Source organism: Triticum dicoccoides, chromosome 1A (assembly GCF_002162155.2).
Source record: "Triticum dicoccoides isolate Atlit2015 ecotype Zavitan chromosome 1A, WEW_v2.0, whole genome shotgun sequence".
In the NCBI taxonomy this organism is placed as follows: Eukaryota; Viridiplantae; Streptophyta; class Magnoliopsida; order Poales; family Poaceae; genus Triticum; species Triticum dicoccoides.
Genome location: NC_041380.1, coordinates 582,803,544 through 582,818,058, shown reverse-complemented (window position 1 = coordinate 582,818,058; position 14,515 = coordinate 582,803,544).

Below are 14,515 nucleotides of genomic sequence, written 5' to 3'. Positions count from 1 at the left end.
GCAATTATATTACCGAAGAGGAATTGAGCTCCAGTTATCAGAACGATAACTATAAATATGCTTTTGCTAATTCTGAGTTCCATTAGAGCTTTGAATATTTTGGTCATATTGAATTTCAGACTACTAAGTCAAAAAATGGCACTACTGCAAGATGTTTGTCTGTAGTGAAATGACAGTGCAATTTTTTTTGTAAGTTGTGGATGAGTCGGCATGGTTGGATGCTAATCGAAACACTAAGAAATGTGATCAAGATTCAAGAAAAAAATGCGATATGTTGTGGTAGTCCACTAAATATTTTCTACTTTCTAAGGTGTATGATCATATAATAATGCGTGAAAATAGATACGATCTTGTGAACATAGCCAAAAAACTTAAGGTCTACGATCATTATTATAGGTGTACTATTACACAAAACTAAAAACATCTAAACTTCATAGAAATTTTAAAATCATGAGATAACACAATGCACAAATATTATGCCATAGAATTTCATGTCCCAATTAAATTTGTAGGTTGACAAACAAATAAGGCAAATCAGGTAACAATAGGAAATTCAAACAGAGTGAATACTATCATATAGTTGTCTGTAGTTGAATTTGTTATTATTATTCTCTGAATTTTAGTTGGACTTGGATAAAAAAAATTGAGACACATGATAGATATATGTTGTGACAATGTTTTCAAAAGTTTAAGGTTTTTCATTATCACTAAAGACACTAAGCAATCATCTTGTATAGTATATTAGTACACCACATATGTGTGTCTAGTGCGCCGAATATGCTCTCGCTGTTTCGGCACAGTTACTCCCTCTGGGTGGTGGAAGCAGCTGATAATGATTGTGATAGACAACTTGGTTGCATGATTAATATGATGGTGTACTTTACATGATTTTGTTTCTTGTAAATATTCACTGATATAGCCACATCATACAACACTTCACTTCATTAGTATACAACTATACATAGTAGCATGTGACACTAATATTGATCCTTCATCACTGATACAAAATGGGAACAAACAATTCGAAGAAGATATTAAGAGAATAAGCAACATTGAATATGTTGATTTGTTGACGTCAGTATGAAGTAAGTGTTTGGCGCAAAAAGACCACAAGGTGTGACCTTTTCCGAAAAGAATTGGATCTTGCCTATGTTTGTGGTTTCCCATGCAAACATAAATTTTCAAAATGTTTTTTCTATAAAGGGTGGATTTTATTGATTCATAATGTTGCATCATGAAAATACAATCATCATGAAGACACCTAGCCTCTGCAGAATTAGGATGCACACAGACAACACCAATGCACACACACAAAGAAGAAAAAGAAAAGTGACCTCTGAAAGTCCTGTTGAAGTGAACTCAGTATGCAAGTGCAACAATCAACATCAACCACCACCGATGACAGTACCCATACTGTGAGAAAAGTGCTTTAACAATGATGACTGCAGGAAGGAAACAACACACGAGTGCCGCCATCACCAGATCCACCCACGTCAGTTAGATCTTGGGTTTTCACCTCAAAGAATAAGTCTGAGTAAACTCTATACAATGCCTCCAACAAGGGTATGATGTAGAAACAACCATTGCCATGTACAACCAATGTAGGTGAAACCTAGAGTTTTTACTCCGGAGCTCGAGACCATGTGTTCAAAAGCACCACCAATCTTAAGTCACCTTGTATTGTCGCCCCCACTTTCAATGAAGAAGTCACTGCTGCGAGCCATGTCATTACACCTCAACAACCGTATACGTTCATATGCCTAACGTGGAAATCACCACGCAAACAGGACATGCCACGTATATGTAGAGCAGATCAGAGCAACATACATTTGATTGTGTAATAATATCACGGGTTTAAAGAATTTAGTCTACGGAGGCAATCACAGTAGTTTCTTTCCTTTGTTTTTTTCTATTCAATGGAAAAAAATGGAAACATACATTTACAATTTTTTTAACACAATGTTTTCCCGGTGACATGCATGCCATTGTTGCATTATCTATCTTGTTCTACTGCCTACTGTGTGTGTTCTAAATAACATTGCGCATCATCAGCATCTACCATCACACCATATATAGTTACATAATTGTCACGGTGTTGATACTGTTTTTTTAGGGCTAGGTGTTGATACTGTTGTGCGTGAACCATTGTGCACTTGTGCCGAGGGAATACTTTGGTTGGTTAATGGGCCCGGCAACATCAGATAGCTGGAATCTTTGCCCAGGCGGCCGGCCACTAGAGTGCTTTCAATCAGCACCACCGAGAGGTCGGATAAAAGCAAGTTCACTAGTAGTCCCGTGTCCTCCATGAGTACTACCCCCGTCTCGATTTATTTAGCTCTCTAGCATTTTGAGCCAAACTTTGAACATGCATATGACTAATAAAATATAGAATATATTTTACAAAAAAATAAGCCATTGGATTTGTATTTGAAAGTGCTTTTCGGTGGTATAATTTTTGTAACATATAATTTAAATTTTATTAGTTAAATTTGATGGTCAAATTTTAGCCCAGAATGAGAGGGGGCTAATAAATCCGGACGGAGGTAGTATATGACGTAACCGTCACCCTAGCTGGCATAAGATAGAGAGCGATAGTGCCACCGGTGGTGAATTTCTTTCTTTCAATATGAAGCACATATATCATTGGATGTATTTGTGTTGGGCCTCCCATTGTCGGCCTGAAGGAAAAATATTTACGACAAGGTTTCCTGCATGCATGCATTGTCACTATCTTTTAGAGCATGGCTAATAATATAGCCAGCTGCTGGCTATATAGACATGCCATGTTATCAAGATTTAGCAATATTAATTACTCATACAATAGAGTTGGCTATATAGACATGCCATGCCATCAAAATTTAGTAATATTTTTACCTAGAAGCATGCATAGAGGTTGACTCTTGCATGAGAGTCCACTCCTTCACTTTTTCCTTATCGCTATCTTCTTCACATAGGCAAAAGTGTCAATTAAGCGGGCTTAATTATAGCCCACTATTCTACTTGCTCACCAAGAGAGGCCAATATATTTAAGGCACGAATGGAGTGTAAAGATGTTAATTTGTTATGGAAGGGATTGATTGCGCCCACATAGGGAACAAATCTTATTGCCTGCCGCTAGCTAGGCCTTTAGCACCCCAGCAAATACGGGACGCCATCAAAGAGAATACATTATGTCGTTATACACTGCTCCATTTGCTTAACTAGCTAGCGGTTGGGAACGCTGGTGCTCGTCCATGTCATGATGCTCATGATGTCGTGCTTTCTTTTATCAGTGTGCCGTGTGTGGACATCGTGATATGTATATATGCAGTCTTTTCACAGGGAGAAAGAGGCGTGCACCTGGTGGGCGCTAGCGACAGTGGCTTCGGTCATTCCCACCCTTTTTCGTATGGCCATCTCCTAGTGAACCTGGTTTGCGCATCACATAACCGAGAACGTTGCGAGCTTTTAGTTATTTATTAGTTGAGACGTCCACCTTGAAGAACGCCGTACAGTCTCGGTTGATCGTTGTTGCGACAAGAAAGGCAAGTCCACTACTTCCTCGCCGGCCGGCCGTTCTGTTGCTCAAGAGATTCGGTGCGCGCGGGTGATAGCGCCACCGCTACCCAAGGAGAGTGGGACGTTCGTGTCATCACCGAGGCACCGACATGGCCACCCGAGGACGAGACAAGGCTTAAACTCAACTATAAAGGAATGCAGTGTGATGGAGCCCACACAGCTTATTGCCTGCCGCTAGCAAGCTAGGCTTTAAGCCCAGCCTTATCAGCATAAGAAAAGGGACATGTTAAATGAGCGGCGATTACGCCGGTGGTCGTCCATCTCGCTCTCACGGTGCGACCCGGTGCTGCAGATATTTTCGCCCCTTAGGCTGGTCATAGTGGGGAGTAATTTAGACTAGTGTTATATGCATGACATTAGTCTAAATTACTACCTAAGTTACCCCTACTATTGCTAGCTGCCTAGAACAGCGCGCATGCGTGTGTTTGTCCTGGTTTCCAAATTAGAATTTCATACGCTGCTAATTTCCGTACGTGGGGACTGGGACTGGAGTGCGACGTAGTACTATTTGGTTGAACAAGCCTCGTCTTTATGTCAGAAAGTATTACAGGGCCGGAGGTAGCGTCCGCTTTTGCAAGGCACGCATGCTGCCGTTTCATTGTGGGAATCTTTTGGTCCCATTTGCTGGTCTCATGAAAAAACCCGCATATGGTGCATCAGGAAGTCGCACTTGCTTCTTTATTCTGCTTTTTTCTTCTGTATATACTAGCACATATGCACGTGCGCTGCAACGGGATGATAAAATTATATACCTCTAGCTCAATATAAGAATGGATCAAGACCCCCACATGTCCGTATTTTCTAGTTCAACATGGCATCCTTTAATTAGGGCCAAACCAGTACATTCGTTTTTATTGACACGTGCCTATAATTTGTTTCAATTATAATTAACCAGCATATTCTTTTTTATTGCCACATGGAAGCTACCACTGTCAATAACTTATGGTGTCCCTTATTCTGAACAAGCCGACTTAACTCGATGCGCCGGATGCAGAGCAGGCCCAGTATGGGATTGATCGACCTCACGACCTCAAAGACCCGACCACATGTTGCTAGCCACTCAAACAAACGTGTTCTGCTAACCAATGGTCAGCATAAATATAAAAGAATATAATGCAACGCGAGATTCGACACTTTTTTTTTGAACTTTTCAAAAACCAATAACTATGAAATCCAAATATACATGGCAACATGAACAATTTTCCAAATTACACGCATTTTTAAAAAGACGAACAAAAAATTTGAATGGAACATTTGTTGAAATCCACAAACATTTCTTAAAACATGAACGTTTTATAAAAATACATTTTTTTAAGTGGTGAACAATTTTTGGAAACGGAAAATGTTTTGAACATATAGATGAAATTTAGAAATTTGTCTTTTAATGCAAATATTATTTTCAATTTTTGAAAATATCACTAAAACAATAATTCTAATTTGTAACATTTTTAAATCTTGAATTATTTTTTGAAAACCCCAAAAAAAATTCAAAAATGGGAATAATATTTTATATTCTGAAAAAAAATCGGAATAACAAAAAAAATATAATTTCTAACATATTTAAATAGGAACACAATTGTAGAATTCATAACATGAACTACCGAATATACTTGGCAACTTGAACAATTTTCCAAATTATAGACGGTTCTTTTGAAAATTCCAAACATTTTTGAACAAAGCAAGAACAAAAATTTGAACGGAACATTTCCTGAAATGCACATACATTTCTTAAAGACATGAACCTTCTTATAAAAATACGAACATTTTTTAAGTTGTGATTTTTTAAATGGGAATATGTTTTAAAAATGCAGAAGAATTTTAGAAAATGTATTTCTTTAATGCAAACTTTATTTTCAATTTTTAAACATATCTTTAAAACAAGAATATTTTTCGAATTTGAATTTTTTTTAAATGCCTTTTTTTAGATGTTGAACAATTTTTAAAAATACAAACATTTCTTGTAACATGGGAATATTTTTGTAATTTATATTTGAATAAATTTTGGCAAGAGAAAAAAATCCAAACATTTTGCAGAGTAGGAACACATTTTTGTAATTTGTATTTTTTACGAAATTTTGAATAAAAATTGAAAAATTACAATTGCGAACATTTTTTTAAAAATTGAATTTCTGAAAAAATGAATAAAATAGACTTGCAATAGGAACACATAGAAAAATGACCTGCCTAGTCTTGGGCGCCCTATGCGTAGTTTAAATTAGTTTCCCCATTGAGCGGGAAATAGAATTTTTTTATTGCTGCGGGGGCAGGAAAATATGGGCTGACTTTACTGGGTCATAGGGTGCGCAGCCCATATACAAAATTCTGCATAAATCGTTTTTCCTTTGCCAACAGATGGAGTACGAAAGTTTAGTACCACCTCGGATAGAGGGAAAAATAATCTTTTGGCGGTGAACGGATGAAAAAATCGGAGAAACGCACCTTGCTTTATTAGTAGGTATAGATTGTCTGTAAACTTTATCTTTAATTAATGAAAATTACTGTAGAATGATCGTTCTATGGTTTGGGCTTCAAAAAAAATCGCACCTGCCCAGCTGCGTTAACCGTCTGATTGTTTCACAATCCACAAAGTTGTTGATTCCACATAACAAGTTTTAAGTTTTAGTTTCTTAATCTTTACGACTTTATCGGTCGCGGGTTTTTAAACTTATGATTTTATAAGTCACTCGTACCAAGTTTCAGACTTGATACTTGAAACTTACAATTTTGTCGGTTCTGAAACATACAATTTTGCCGGTCGCTCATACTAAGTTTCAAAAGGTGAAATAAAAGAAATTTTTAAAAACTCATCGAAATGTATTTAAAATGGATCTTATTTGAATGTCCTTCTCACTAGAAACACGAATATGTGGTCCAACTTCTTCTCTCACAAAATATGTTGGAGCATGTACTACAGCTGGATGTACATCTACAGCCCGCTCCTCTTCTCTCTCTGCTCTCCTCTCTACTTCAATTAGGCAAAAATCTCATGTGGCCTCTTTTATAGCCTACCTACATTAGGAAGCGGATTAGGAGCACTCGGCGACGCTGCACACTGAAATCACATCCGCTCCCATGCTAGCTCGGGATATGTGCATCATTTAACAAAATGGTTTCTCATGTGTGAATACCTCACAGAGGCGTACACGTGAACAGTTTTGACCTGTGCATTGCCATTCAATATGTGTGCATGGCGAGCATTAGAATATAGAACAGGGGCACAATGCATTAACTATCTTCCGTGTTAGAGCTAGGCCATTTATGCTTTACATCCAGCGGCATTCCCTTCATTGCCAGATCAAAAAGGAGTAAGGATCCCCTCCAAGAGCTTACAGTTCATCTTCCCCAACATCCCATATCCAGAGAAGACGAGAGACGGTCGGGGCAGCTCATACCCAGTTGCTGATAAAAGCCATCTCTTCAAACTATAGCTGGTGCTATTTGGAAATGATATGATTCCTACATCAGATGTGCGAATGGATCCGGGTTCAGTTAAAACAACCATGAAAAAACCATGGCGAAGAGAGCGGTCAAGTTCAGAATTGATTGCTGAGGTTTGTTGTTTAAGAACTTTTATATGTTTAGCACTAGTCTTGCATACATGGAGTGGCTCTGAGAATAAATCATTGAAGCGAGCGCATCATTCTGTAGCATCTCGTCTAATCAAAAGCAGTAAGAGTGCACTTGGATGATTAAATTTTTGAAGAAATATACAGTGAACAAGTACGTTGCAACTTTTGTGAAGTGTGGTAAGAAATGAAGGTGTGAGAGGAACAGCTAGGCTCTTGTAAATGGCGCATTTAATAACCTGACAAGTCGGTTGTCACAGTGTGTTAATTCGCCTGTAAAGTCCCAAAGGCCAAAACGAACATGTGAGTGGCTGCATCGGGATGACTTCATTGATAGCTTAATGAGTTTCTAGTTCTTTTGGTGATACACAATGCTCTCCTGTGGTGTGCACACAAAGTCAATAGTCCTAATTAATGAGACTACCGTTTGCATGCAAGAAAAGTTAACGTGTTGTCTTTCCTCTGCAAATACAGGTATGTCAGAGTATGACGCGGCTCAGTAAATGAATGCAAAACAGCTACTTGCAATGTAATTACGTCAATTCATCTTCGCTGGAGCATGAAGATGAATGATTAAATGCGGCTACACTGCACTGGTAAATCAGGCAATGTGACTAATAACATACTAGATTTTTAGAGGAAAAGTTTTGAGATTAGTACAGTTAAATCGTCTAGAATTACTATCATGAAGTTCTCAGGTTTTCACTAAAAATAGAAATACTTAATTTCATTGAATTTGTACCTTGAATTTTCCTGGATTGGAATTATCTGTTTCTATTTCTAAATTTAATAATTATGAAATCCGTAGTTTTAATTATTGCAGGATAAGATTCTCAATTTTTATAGAAGACACATAACTTAGATGGAAAATGGTATTATAGTTTAAAAACTGATAAAAATATTTGTGAAAAATATTTTCAAAGTTAAGATAATATTGGAATTATAAACTTGGTACAAACTGAATATTAGATGTTTTATCTGATTCAAAACGCAGGTTCCCTCAAATCTGCATGCATGTCAGATGTCCACCCATATCTAGATGCATTTATTTCAAGTCAGAGATCATTAAGAGTATGGAAGAATACATACCCTATACCTCTCCTAAAAGAAATCATATGTCAAATTAAGCTCATGAATACGTGCATACTAATATAGTGGTACATATCCTTATGCTTATTTAATGGTGAGATATCAGGGAGGTGAGCCCGCAGGTGCTCCTAGGCATTTTTGACCTACATTCACTCTATTATAGTTGCTCTAAGATGGGTGTATGGAGCTTGTGTGTGCTTCCATGCTATCGATTTGACTAACCCAATATGTATGTATTATATGTCATCAAAAGCATATTATTGTATTTGTGTATACATGCAATTAATTAACTTATTATTCCCTCATAACTCACCAGAGAAGAAACATTAAAAGACGAGTATCCAAAATACTCGGCTAAGGCCAAAACATACTCGGCAAAGTATACACTAGTAGAAAACAGGGCTTTAGTCCAGGTCAGGTCAGCCCATTAGTCCCGGTTCAGTCCAGAACCGGGACCAATGGGGGCATTGGTCCCGGTTCGTGAGCCCAGGGGGCCGGCCGGGCCACGTGGGCCATTGGTCCCGGTTCATCTCGACCTTTTAGCCCCGGTTGGTGGGACGAACCGGGACCAATGGGCCTCGCTCCTGGCCCACCACCATTGGTCCTGGTTGGTGGCTTGAACCGGGACCAAAGGCTCCCCTTTAGTCCCGGTTCATGCCACCAACCGGGACCAATGAGGTGCCTATATATACCCTCTCGCGTAAGAGCAGAGCACACTGCTCTGTTTTTTTCTGACCGAGGGGGAGAGGGCTTGGTGGTGCTCTAGCTCACCTCGTATGCACACAAGGTGTTCGATGGAATGCCCGAGCCGCACTACTTAAGCTTTCTCCTCTCCAAGCTCCATTTTCCATAATATTTGTCTAGGTTTAGCGGTCCGTCATGCCCCGTCCCCGTCTTCACCGCCGTCGATCACCCGCGCCGAGCTCATCGCCGGCACCACCGTGGTGAGCCTCTTGTTCTTATCTTCTTTCTGAAAGGAAAAATATTCTTACTTGTATGTTTACATAGATACTTGTATTATTTTCTTACTTTTATTATTGCATCTTATATAGTGCGATGGTTTTGGTATCCGTCCCCGTCGGCCGTCGTCCTGTCTATGATTCGGATGTGGTATATATATTATCTTTATAACTATTTGTTCATTTATTGTTTATGAAAATTATGCCGATCAACGTGACATAGATTTTATTTATGTAGGATGTATGTGAATCGGAAATGCCAACTGACCCTATTGTCGAGAGGTTAAATTTAGTTGAAGAAGAAAACAATTTGTTGAAGGAAAAAAATAAAAAAAAATTGAGGAGGAGAAGATGATATTGGAGTTGCATGTTGCGGATGTCGTCGATGATCACAAGATCAAGATGGATGCAATGCGCTTGAAGATTATAAAGATTAGAAAACATGCCATTCATACCGAGGCTTGGTATCATTATGCCGTTGGACCAATTGTTACCTTGGTTGCAATTATGATTGCATTTGTTTTTGCATTGAAATGTTTTACATAGTTTCAATGTATGGTTTAATTAATTAGATGCTCTGGAGAGTTATATGTTGTTAGATGAGAACTATGTATGCACGTTGGTTTTAATGTGATGATGAACTTCTATTAATTTGGACATTTAATTATATATAATGCACGCAGATGAACCGGCAATGGATGTACGGTGACAGACACACATGCGAGTACATTAAGGGCGTGCATGAGTTTCTCGATGCGGCTGAGGCAAACAAGCAGAATGGTTTTATGTGTTGTCCATGCACTGAATGTGGGAATACGAGGTCTTACTCTAACCGGAAAATCCTTCACTCCCACCTGCTTTACAAGGGTTTCATGCCACACTATAATGTTTGGACGAGGCACGGAGAAATAGGGGTTATGATGGAAGATGGCGAAGAAGAAGAGTACGATGACAACTATGTGCCCCCTGAATACGGTGATGCTGCAATGGGGGGAGCTGGTGAAGATCAAGAGGAACCAGACGATGTGCCCAATGATGCTGCAACGGGTGAAGCTGCTAAAGATCAAGAGGAACCAGACGATGTGCCCGATGATGATGATCTCCGCCGGGTCATTGTCGATGCAAGGACGCAATGCGAAAGTCAAAAGGAGAAGCTGAAGTTCGATCGCATGTTAGAGGATCACAAAAAAGGGTTGTACCCCAATTGCGAAGATGGCAACACAAAGCTCGGTACCGTACTGGAATTGCTGCAGTGGAAGGCAGAGAATGTTGTGGCTGACAAAGGATTTGAGAAGCTACTGAAAATATTGAAGAAGAAGCTTCCAAAGGATAACGAATTGCCCGACAGTACATACGCAGCAAAGAAGGTCGTATGCCCTCTAGGATTGGAGGTGGAGAAGATACATGCATGCCCTAATGACTGCATCCTCTACCGTGGTGCATACAAGGATCTGAACGCATGCCCGGTATGCGGTGCATTGCAGTATAAGATCAGACGAGATGACCCTGGTGATGTTGACGGCGAGCCCCCCAGGAAGAGGGTTCCTGCGAAGGTGATGTGGTATGCTCCTATAATACCACGGTTGAAACGTCTGTTCAGAAACGAAGAGCATGCCAAGTTGATGCGATGGCACAGTGAGAACCGAAAGAAAGATGGGAAGTTGAGAGCACCCGCTGACGGGTCGCAGTGGAGAAAAATCGAGAGAAAGTACTGGGATGAGTTTGCGAAGGACCCAAGGAATGTATGGTTTGATTTAAGCGCGGATGGCATTAATCCTTTCGGGGAGCAGAGCAGCAATCACAACACCTGGCCCGTGACTCTATGTATGTATAACCTTCCTCCTTGGATGTGCATGAAGCGGAAGTTCATTATGATGCCAGTTCTCATCCAAGGCCCTAAGCAACCCGGCAACGACATTGATGTGTACCTAAGGCCATTAGTTGAAGAACTTTTACAGCTGTGGAATGAAAACGGTGTACGTACGTGGGATGAGCACATACAGGAGGAATTTAACCTTAAGGCATTGTTGTTCGTGACCATCAACGATTGGCCCGCTCTCAGTAACCTTTCAGGACAGACAAACAAAGGATACCACGCATGTACGCACTGTTTAGATGACACTGAAAGTATATACCTGGACAAATGCAGGAAGAATGTGTACCTGGGCCATCGTCGATTTCTTCCGACCAACCATCAATGTCGAAAGAAAGGCAAGCATTTCAAAGGCGAGGCAGATCACCGGAAGAAGCCCGTCATGCGTACCGGTGATCACGTACTTGATATGGTCAATGATTTACACGTAATCTTTGAAAAGGGTCCTGGTGGACTAGCTGTTCCGAATGACGCTGAGGGACACGCACCCATGTGGAAGAAGAAATCTATATTTTGGGACCTACCCTACTGAAAAGACCTAGAGGTCCGCTCTTCAATCGACGTGATGCATGTGACGAAGAACCTTTGCGTGAACCTGCTAGGCTTCTTGGGCGTGTATGGGAAGACAAAAGATACACCTGAGACACGGGAGGACCTGCAACGTTTGCATGAAAAAGACGGCATGCCTCCGAAGCAGTATAAAGGTCCTGCCAGCTACGCTCTTACGAAAGAAGAGAAAGAAATCTTCTTTGAATGCCTGCTCGGTATGAAGGTCACGACTGGCTTCTTGTCGAATATAAAGGGAATAATAAATATTCCAGAGAAAAAGTTTCAGAACCTAAAGTCTCATGATTGCCACGTGATTATGACGCAACTGCTTCCGGTTGCATTGAGGGGGCTTCTACCGGAAAACGTCTGATTAGCCATTGTGAAGCTATGTGCATTCCTCAATGCAATCTCTCAGAAGGTGATCGATCCAGAAATCGTACAAAGGCTAAGGAGTGATGTGGCCCAACGTCTTGTCAGTTTTGAGCTGGTGTTCCCACCATCCTTCTTCAATATCATGACGCATGTCCTAGTTCATCTAGTCGACGAGATTGTCATCCTGGGGCCCGTATTTCTACACAATATGTTCCCCTTTGAGAGGTTCATGGGAGTCCTAAAGAAATATGTTCGTAACCGCGCTAGGCCAGAAGGAAGCATCTCTATGGGCCATCAAACAGAGGATGTTATCGGGTTTTGTGTTGACTTCATTCCTGACCTTAAGAAGATAGGTCTTCCTAAATCGCGGTATGAGGGGAGACTGACTGGAAAAGGCACTCTTGGAAGTGACTCAATAATATGCAGGGACGGATATTCTTGGTCTCAAGCACACTACACAGTTCTACAGAACTCTACCTTGGTGACCCCGTATGTTGATGAACACAAGAACAGTCTGCGCTCCAAACACCCGGAGCCGTGCGATGACTGGATTACATGTGAACACATCAGGACTTTCAACAGTTGGTTGGAAACACGTCTCAGAGGTGACAACACTGTTTGTGATGAGTTGTACTTGTTGTCCAGGGACCATCTTTGACTGTATTGACTTACAAAGGATACGAGATAAATGGGAATACATTTTACACGATCGCCCAAGATCAAAAGAGCACCAACCAAAACAGCGGTGTCCGCTTTGATGCAGCAACTGAGAGCGGAAAGGACACATATTATGGTTACATAGTGGACATATGGGAACTTGACTACGGACCTGATTTTAAGGTCCCTTTGTTTAAGTGCAAATGGGTCAATCTGTCAGGTGGCGGGGTACAGGTAGACCCACAGTACGGAATGACAACAGTGGATCTGAAAAATCTTGGGTACACTGACGAACCGTTTGTCCTAGCCAATGATGTGGCACAGGTTATCTATGTGAAGGACATGTCTACCAAACCGAGAAAAAGAAAAGATAAGGAAGCGAATACATCATACGATGAGCCAAAGCGCCACGTAGTTCTTTCAGGAAAAAGGGACGTCCTGGGAGTGGACGGCAAGACAGACATGTCTGAAGATTATGAAAAGTTTCATGAAATTTCTCCCTTCAATGTCAAGGCTGACCCAAGCATCCTGATAAATGATGAAGATTATCCATGGTTACGGCGCAATAAGCAAATGACACAAGCGAAGAAAAAGTGAAGACTTTCTCCCGCAACTATTATGATGATACCATGCCAACTTTGTAACACACGAGTATGCTACCATTGTCCGTTTTGTACATGCACATGCTATGTGGGTGAAATTATGATACCGTGCCAACTTTCAACTTTTTCAGAGTTCATTTGAAATGCTTTAATGTCTTATGGTTCGGCCCTCGTAGTACCATTATTCAAATTTTAACTATTCAAATTTGAAAACTAATGACACTAACAGAAAGATTATAATTTTTTCTAAAACTGATGGCACTAACAGAAAGTTTATAATTTTTCTGACCTAAAAGCAAAAAGAATTAAAAAATAAAGTAAAAAACAAAAGAAAATAAATAATGCAAAAAACAAAACAAAAAAACAGGAAAAAAACTATTTTTATAGTAAAGTTAATCACAAACTTGTGATTCACACAAATTTCAAAGAATTCAAATTTTAACTATTCAAATTTGAAAACTAATGGCACTAACAGAAAGTTTATAATTTTTCTAAAACTAATGGCACTGACAGAAAGTTTATAATTTTGCTGACCTAAAAGCAAAAAGAATTAAAAAAAATTGCAAAAAACAAAAGAAAATAAATAATGTGAAAAACAAAAAAAACCAGAATAAGTAAAGTTAATCACAAACTTGTGATTCAAACAAATTTCAAAGAATTCAAATTTTAACTATTCAAATTTGAAAACTAATGGCACTAACAGAAAGTTTATGATTTTTCTAAAACTAATGGCACTAACAGAAAGTTTATAATTTTGCTCCTTGCCCCTGGCCCATGACCATTAGTCCCGGTTTGTGACTAAAGGGTTGGTCCTCGTTGCGGGCAGAGTTTAGTCCCACCTCGCCAATCGAAGGGGGCTCACACCGGTTTATAAGCCCTTCCCTCTCTGCCTTGTTGAGCTCCTCTCAAAGTGAAAATAGATGCCCTAATAGAGAAAAGTTTAACCTAAATTCATAGTGAATTTCTCTGAAATTCATATAAATTTACTATGAATTTAGGTTGAATTTTCTGTATAAGCGCATCTATTCTCATCTTTTTAGTAAGTTAATCACAAACTTGTGATTCACACAAATTTCAAAGAATTCAAATTTTAACTATTCAAATTTGAAAACTAATGGCACTAACAGAAAGTTTATAATTTTTCTAAAACTAATGGCACTAACAGAAAGTTTATAATTTTGCTAACCTAAAAGCAAACAGAATTAAAAATTAAAGCAAAAAACAAAAGAAAATAAATAATGCAAAAAACAAATCAAAAAATAGGGAAAAACTATTTTTATAGTAAAGTTA